This window comes from Rhincodon typus, chromosome 7, assembly GCF_021869965.1.
Source record: "Rhincodon typus isolate 14 chromosome 7, sRhiTyp1.1, whole genome shotgun sequence".
In the NCBI taxonomy this organism is placed as follows: Eukaryota; Metazoa; Chordata; class Chondrichthyes; order Orectolobiformes; family Rhincodontidae; genus Rhincodon; species Rhincodon typus.
In genome coordinates, this window is record NC_063338.1 from 26,885,570 (window position 1) to 26,894,664 (window position 9,095).

Below are 9,095 nucleotides of genomic sequence, written 5' to 3' on the forward strand. Positions count from 1 at the left end.
TAGAGTTGGATGAAGACCCGGAGAAGCAAGTGGTGAGCTGCAAATACCAGGCACCTACTCTGACTTCTATGACAGGAACTGGTGCCATCTAGTTTCTCAAAGATAATTAGAAACTGCATAGAAATGAGTTAAGTTGGATATAATGAGACGCAAATGCAGGAAAATAAGGAGGATTTTTTTTTAGTGACCAGATTCTGAAGTCACTGTTTAAGCTTAAGGAGAATATTTGGAAACTTTTCTTAATGTTGAGATTTGATGTTCGCCCACACTGCTCCAGAAGATTCCACCCCATGTTTCTATCATTCACTCTCTCTAGTTAAAAAAAATCATGTTTTACAAGGAGGAGAAAACAAGCCTAACTGCATGCTAGTTCTTGATTAAAAAAAGAACATTAGCTCTCAAAATTCATGACCAGTGATTCCAGAATTTATAGTGACTGTGTCTGTTGCGAATCTCCACCATTGATCAAGGCAAATGTTTTGAGAAATCATTGAATAAGCCTGAAAATAATGGGTGCTCATGGTATCAGGGGTGCACATAACTTCACCACTCGAAAGAACGCAGAACGTCCAATTTGATGTTTCAGATGAGGGAAGATGTCAGACCCACTTCAATGACACTGGCTATTCCCATTCCAGAAACAGGAGCAAAGGGACCAGAACTGGGTTATCTGGGGCCTAGCCTAACTTCCGGTCATTCCAATAGACTGGCACCAAAGTTGTGGATGGCATCCACTGGAACATTCATGGATTTTTTTGGAGACATTAACTCATACCCTCACTCTAATGAATACTTTGAATCTCATTAAGCACTCCATTAGTAATTACACTGTCTGAAATAGACTGGGAAAGTTCCATGTTTAGTTACTAGTCTGTGCTGAGTTGACAGATCCTCGCAGGGTCATGATGCATTGTAAAAATTTACCTTGGCACTGAGATCAGAAATGGTAGATAACAAGGGGAACAGGGTCACTGTTCATGATTTCAATCCAGTTACTTCTTTGAATCAGGAAAAGTATCTGGATATGAAACTGAGAAATAATTTATTTTTTGTGATATCCTTCACAAATATAAATCTGACTGTTTATCCAATCTCATCAAGAAAAATGTCCTGTTGGGCAATGGACCAGAGCAAATACAGAGACTTTGGAGCTGTACCCTCAGCACCTTCAAAAGGGAAAGGGTGGGCAGTGTGTGGTGGAGTGGTTGGTGGTGAACGGATATTGAGTAAGTAGGTCAAATAAAACAACAGCTGTGAGTTAAAAAACCAAACTTAACCACTGATGAAAATAATCATCTTTCCATAAACATTGAGCCAAGTAATTGTTTACAACAACTTCCTGTTGGGACATGAATTTCTTTCAAAAATGCATGATGTTTGACAACATGAAGTGATCGTGAAAACTAATTTATTGCAAAATGCAGTCTGGTACTTGTGTTTAATTTTCAAGTTGAGCCACAGATGTTTATCATTTTCTGTAAATATTTAACATTCTTCCTCTAAAGGCTATGATTTTTTTTCTCTATTCATTGGGATATGGGTGTTACTCTCTAGGCAGCATTTATTGTCCATCCTAATTGCCCAGAGGGCAGTTAAGAGTCAACCACATTGCTGTGGGCCTAGAGTCACATGTAGGCCAGACCAGGTAAGGATGGCAGTTCCCTTCTCTAAAGAATGTTAGTGAACCAGATGGGCTTTTCTGACAATCGACAATGGATTCATGGTCATCATTAATTTCTTAATTCCAGATATTTATTGAATTCAAATTCCATCATCTGCTGTGGCAGGATTCGAACCCAGGTCCCCAGAACATTGTCTGGGTCTCTGGATTAACAGTCCAGCAATAATACCACTAGGCTATCACTTCCCCATAATCAATCATTTAATGAGAACTTAAAATTAAGCTTCGATCTGTTTTTTTCTATATTGCATTTTGTATTTGATTAAGCTACAATTTAATTGATGTTTTAGGGAATATTTACAGTAAACAATAAAAGCTTTACAGTATTTTCCAGGATTTTCCAATCTTCCAAGCATATCCTAAATTAGGAGAGTTACTCTGTACTCAATAATAGTTATAACATTGTCAATCACTACGTAAATCAAAACTCAGGTTTGATAATCCACTTGTTTGATGGCCTATTGAAGCACTCCAACATTCATAACTGCAAACTATTATTGACCCAATGTCCAAGTAATGTAAAAATGAAGACTACGAATAAAGCAGTTAAACTCTCTCCGGCAAAGAAATTTACTTTCTCCATTAACCATTTACATTTTTGTTGTGCTCTTCATAATTAAAGCTATTTCTCTAGTGTTTTATGGGACAGTGACAACAGAGCAGTGTCAAAGACTCAATATTGAACAGGAATGAGAGGAAGCACAGATAGATTGGGATGGAGGAATAACCCGAAGCCAAATATTCAAAGGGAAGTCTTTAGGAAGACTAGAAAGCAGTTAAAGAGGTGACAAGGCATTGATGATGTGGTAGAAGATTCAGAACGTTGGGTTGGGGGTGGGGGTTGGGGGAAAGGGAGGCGGGGATAGTGCTGGGAATGAGTGGCTTCTTGTTATGAAATGGAGCAAGAAATAAAACTTAGACAAAGTGAATGCACATATGACTGGAGAAGAGTGTGTAGATGGCGAAGTGTGAACCTGTGGACGATTTGGAAGAATAGATAAAAATTTAGAAGCAAATGTTCTGGGGGATGGGGAGCTAAAGGATAAAGATAGAGCTGTTGCAGATTGGGGTCATTGTGGATGTCTTGTAACTTATGGAAGATGAAGATGGCAAGGTCACCAACTAAAGGATTGGTTAGAATTCAGCGTCAGAGTGATAAATGCATGGATTAGGGTTTTGGTGGTTAATGTGAAAATGTATGGTTGGAGGCAGGTAATGTATTAAAGGTGAGGGAAGCAATCTTGTCAATGTAATGGACATGAATAAGGAGCAGAATTTAGGATCAAGCAGGAAGCTAACATTCTTCACTCCTGTGTATGATCTAAGGCTATAGCCCATCAGATTGGTGAGGCTGAAGCTGGAGGCCTTGAAGATGCTTGCATGACTGAAGAGAATGGCTTCTGTTTTGCTAATATTTTGTGGTTGGAAGTATTGGCACCTGCAGATCTTAATGTAGAAAGTGGCAATACCTTGAAGGTCTTAGGAGAGCTTCCCATCAACTCCCAAATTGAGAGGTAAAGCTGAATGTTGTCAATGAACAATCAAAAACATATCCAATGCCTCTGTATGAGATAATTGAAGAATTACATGCAACGATGAAGCTGTGGGGTCGAACATCAAAGTGGGAATCAATGGCTAGAACTAGAAGCCAAGAGGACAAGCCATTGAAAACAAAGGTGAGTGTGGGACAATAAATAAGAGTAGGATAATGCCACTAAGGTGAACTGCAGAGGGAAGGCGTTTCGGGTGGATGGAATGATTAACCAGGCAATACTGGGAAGTTATGAAGCACTTACAATCACATCAAATGTTATTGGTGAATTTCACCAATGAGGTCTCAGTACTGTGAGTCAAGTTGAAAGCTATATTGAAGAACAATGAATAGATAGAAGTGTGACTATTATGAGGTGGAATGTTTCACAATATTAAATACATGTAGCTGGAGGTGAAACGACTATAAGAAAGAATTGAACAGTTAACTGTGAGTTTTAAAAAGGAGTTATTGATGACCACATTTGAGGGGAAAGAGGCAGTTTGATAATGTCAACCAATATGGTAATGAAGCAGAAAATTTCATCGTCTGCCACTGATATGATCAGATGCAGGAGAACAAATATATTTAGGAATGCAGGTTTTGGAAGGGAGGGGATGGTGGTGGCAGGAGGAGTAGAGTAAGACTGACAAACCATTTGAATGGGAATTGAGCAAAGGGGAAGTCTGGGGAGAAGTAGCATCCTAGGAAAGAGAGTCAGCAGATTGGACAGTTTGAATATTGAACACAAGATATCCTCATCCTGGATGAGGTCCTTGGATTCGATGTGAGACATACACTTACATAGTGCAGATTAAAAGGTTAAGTTGAAGTAGTTAAGAGTTGGGAAGTTTGGAATTACATCAGCTTTTGAGGATAATCTTAGTGCAATATAAATACTTTGATCTGGAAAAGCAGTAATGGGAAATTTAAGATCAAGGTACTTGGTGAAGAACAATCACCAAGTGTAAGCAAGCTTTTGGCTAGTATATCAAAGCACAATCAGGTTACGGTTGAATGGGTGAGAGAGATGAAGCTGAGAGACTTCCCCGAAACCCATGGAGACAAAGGTGTTGAAAAAGCAGGTGAACAACCGTGGAGAAGATTTACAGAAGTATTATTGTCATCCTAAATGGTAGGCCAGGGTTTAGGATGTGAGGCACCCAGCCTTGAGGAATTATGTAGTTATTTTCAAAACTGAGAGTTAATTGTTCTCGGAAAGGTGTGACAATATATAGAAGATTAATGTACAATGTCAGAGAGGGTGTGAAGCTAATCATATTAATAAGATCCAGGGTGTCATAGAATAGCAGATGTTGAGAGTGACAGAGTTAAGAAAGTTAAAGAAGTCAATTATGGCAAATTTAAGACGGAAGTTGAAGGACAAATTGTGAGGAATCTCTCAGTGCAAGATGGGGAGCAACAGGTGAGAAAAATAAGAGGAAGCAAGGGTAGATCGATGTCATGCCAGCACAAACAGTGAATGTTAAAATGAATGAATTTTAAACATTTCGTTTGATTCTTTTTTAGTCATCTCTCTCAGAATAGGAATGGTTGTTAGAAGCCTTGCTACCCAAATCTGCACTGTTTCTATCGTAAACCTTGTAATATTATCTTGGTGATTTTAGATAGTTATTTCTACTTTGAATGCCATGAACTTTGATCACATAAATAGATTATATATATTTATTTTTTATACATATACTGTACAGTGATCTATCGATAGGGCCATATTTAAACTTAATATTGACCGAGTGATGCAAGGGTGTTTACCATATGAATATTGATCAATTAAGTCGATTTTATATATTTCAAAGTGAACACTAAACAGTGATGTATTAGGAGGGCCATATTTAAACTTAATATTGACTCAGTGGTACAAGGGTATCATTTTGCAATACAGAATGGAACTAATACCTCTCAGTTCTGATCACCTAAAGCTAATACGCCTATTCACTTAATTACCCCATTAAACAAACCACAAATACTGATTTAAGTGCTTTGTGGATCAACTCATCCTTGAAAATGCTCTGTATTAAATATGCAACCATTACCAGGTCCTATTTTATGGGAACAGCCGTACAATATAGGTCTCAAGGGCTGGTATTGTGGTTTGTGTTCAAATAGTTCATTAACGTCAATATTAAGTCGGATACTTGAAACGGTAATGCTAAGCTTATTCTCGCTTCAGAGCTCCTGAATAGATCTTGGAAATCTTTAATTTTAAGCAACAATTTAATATTATAACAAAAGCAAAATTCTATAGATACTGGAGATCTGAAATAAAAATAAACAGAAAGTGCTGGAGAAACTCAGCAGATCTGGCAGATCTGGAGAGAGAAACATAGCCAAGTCAAATATACCTTCTTTGGAAATGAGGTAAAATTTAATATTGCTGTTACCCGACATCAGGTGTGGAGGCTCACAGAGTGCTGATAATCAATACTAAATTTAGTGAAGTTTCTTTTATTTGTAATCAAACGCTGTTAGTTCAAATTTGATGCTGCTTATTTGGACTTCTTTCTTGATTATCCGGAAATGCCCAGGGCATGAGAACTGGAACAGTCTCTTGAAACAGCAACATTCTTAAAATGATAAAGTTTAGTGAGGATTGTCAGAAGACAATACTAAATCTGTTGCAGATAGACTTAGCATTTTAGATTAAAGAATTAGCAAGATTATGAAAGTCAATTATATATCTGAATAGAAGGAAACACAGTAACACGTAAAAATGATGGATCTGGTCCAAACTCATTTTGTAATATGTGAAAATGGAACTCCAGTTCAGACTAGTCCTTCATTTCAGACTTGTACTAGACTGAGTAGCAAATAATTAGCATCTGTTCTGAGCACGCATTTTGACCATCACAACTTTGTAATCAAATAGTGCAGCCAGAAACAAGGTAATAACATGATGTTTCAAAGAACCCCTAGAGTGTGGAAGCAGGCTATTTGGCCCATCAAGTCCGCAATGATCCTTCAAAGAGCATCCCACCCAGACTATCCTCTCATTTTCCATGCCAAACCTACATATCCCAGGATACTATGGGCAAATTAGTGTGGCTAATCCACTTAACCTGCACATCTTTGGACTATGAGAGGAAACCCACACTGACATGGGGAGAATATGCAAACTCCACACAGCCAGTCACCCAAGGGTGGAATCAAACCCAGGTCCTGTTGCAGTGAGGCAGCAGCATTAACCACTGAGCCATTGTGCCAACCTATTTTACGAGAGGATTTTTTCCATTTTACCTATTTCAATGACGTGTGATTGGTGGAATGGTTTAGTTAGTGGAGGATAATTCTTAGAATTAACTAATGTTTTCCAGTTCAAAACCACTATATTTTAGAATTAATTTTACATGTGAAACCATTTTGTGCAATCAATTCCAGACCAATTAAATAGCAAAGCCACAAAGCTGCTTTTGTTCACTAATGTTATTGGAATGCGATTACCAACCAAATGCTCATAATAGAAGAGTATTACTCACTCCATGATAGTGTAGCAAGGCCTACAGCTGAAACGTGAGTCATTTCAGTTTCTGTTAGCAGTGGGCAGCCTGAATAAAACCAGCCTTCAAGACAGAATCATACCATATTGTACCATAAAATGTTACTTAATTATGATATAAAATGTTACTTAACCATGAGCCATCTTGCTGTATAACTTGTCTTTATAGAAGTTGCATCTCAATGGATTCTCTAAATCGTTCAACTTCCATGGAGAATTCTTTTCTTCCAGGAACAGCTAAATATTGCAAATTACCTGCATCTTTCTTTCAGTTTTTGAGGTTCCTTTATCAAGATTGTTAAACCTATTGGGATAACAGTGTAAGGAATTATATTGATGAAAATATGAATTGTTGATAGAATATTATTGGTGCAATGTTTCTTAAATATTAGTAGATCTCACGTAATGTTAGGTAACAGTGAATCAGATGATGCAATATGAAGAATGGATCATGTAATAATATCATGCACTATTATACTGCAGTACTGCAGCTGTGTTTTATCAGGTTTATTTAAGTCAAAATACTCAGAACTGTTGTGAATTAGGAGCTATTTATTATTGGTGAGTTAACTGCAGATTGGCACATGCAGTAAATGTTCACATTCAGGTAAGGCAATGGACTGGGTTAATTTTTATAAACTTAATCACACCACCAAGTAGAAACAGAATTGCAGACTACCTTTTGCTCCACAGATGTTGTGGATATTTAAAAATGTTGATTTTCATATTGTAAAAGTTGCATTTAAGAAGTTACCATGCAAAGCTACCTGGGGTATTTCTCAAAGGAAACATCAACTCAAGAGACCAGCTGCCTGTCAATAGAGGACTTCACAAATTGTGAGCTACCAGAGAAAGCATGAATGTGTAAAATGTTTAGTTGTTCAAGTGACAAATATCATTACATTCAATCTTCTTAATCATTGTTAAAGAGTGATTATCTATCCAATATCGATAAAAAACTGAAACCTTCTGTGAATACCAGTTCATTTATGAGAAACATTCATCTATTACCTTTTGTTTCTGTATAGTCCCAATAGGGTTAGAATTGTTTGTGCATGGGAAAGCTTGTTTTATTTAAGAAAGTTAGTTTTAGTTTTCCAGGCATTAGTAAATGTTCTGTGTTTTATTGCCTGTGCAAATTAGCAAAAGAGCTTGGTTAGTTTTCAAATTACAGCTTATGCCGCAAAGCCAGGAAATGATCTTGTGTTTCACAAGGTAGTTGCAAATGAGAAGATCATTTGACCAGTCTTAGGTTATTCACTGAGAAAATCCTACATTTACCTAACTTCAAAATCCAACTGTATTTTATTTTCAAAAACAAAATATCCCGATTGCTGGAAATAACAAAGAACATATTAGAAATAATCAGCAGATGTGGCATATGTCAACCCTCACAACTCCAGAATCAACCTAGTGAAACTCCTCTGCACCCCCTCCAGTGCCAATACATCCTTTCTCAAGTAAGGAGACCAAAACTGTACGCAGTATTCCAGGTGTGCCCTCACCAGCACTCTTTACAGCTGCAGCATTACCTCCTTATTTTTAAACCCCATCCCTCTAGTAATGAATGTCAGTATTCCATTTGCTTTCTTAATTACCAGCAGCACCATCTTTTTTCCGAGTCCTTCTGCACAGCAGCATGCTGCAATTTTCCACCATTTAAATAATCATCCATTTTGCTGTTATTCCTACCAAAATGGATGACCTCACATTTACCAATATTGTACTCCATCAGCCAGAGCCTTGCCCATTCACTTAATCTATCTAAATCCCTCTGCAGACTTAGCGTCCTCTGCACACTTTCCTCGACCACTCATTTTAGTGTCACCTGTGAACTTTGGCACGCTGCACTTGGTCCCCAACTCTAAATCATCTATCTAAGTTGTAAACAATTGCAGTCCCAACACCGATCCCTGAGGCATGCCACTAGCCACTGATAGCCAGCCAGAAAAACACCCATTCATCCCCACTCTTTAAGGATCTTTAGTGAATTTCTGGAGTGCATCCTGTAGTTAGTACACACTGCTGCTACTGAGTGTTGGTGGTGGAGGGAGTGGATACTTGTGGATATGCTACCAATCAAGTGGGTGGTTTTGTTCTGGATGGTTACTTGAAGATTTCACAGAGATCTATCAGACAAAATCTTCTCTTTCTGAATGCATTAATTTTTGATCAGTTATAATTGCACAGATAATTCTCAATTTATTTTCTGAGTAATTCATTCTATTAATTAAAATGAAATGTGAGTAAGACTGAGATAACATGGTGTAGAACTGGATGAACACAGCAGGCCAAGCAGCATTAGAGGAGCAGGAAGGCTGACGTTTCGGGCCTAGACCCTTTTTCATTTCTGAAGAAGGGTCTAGGCC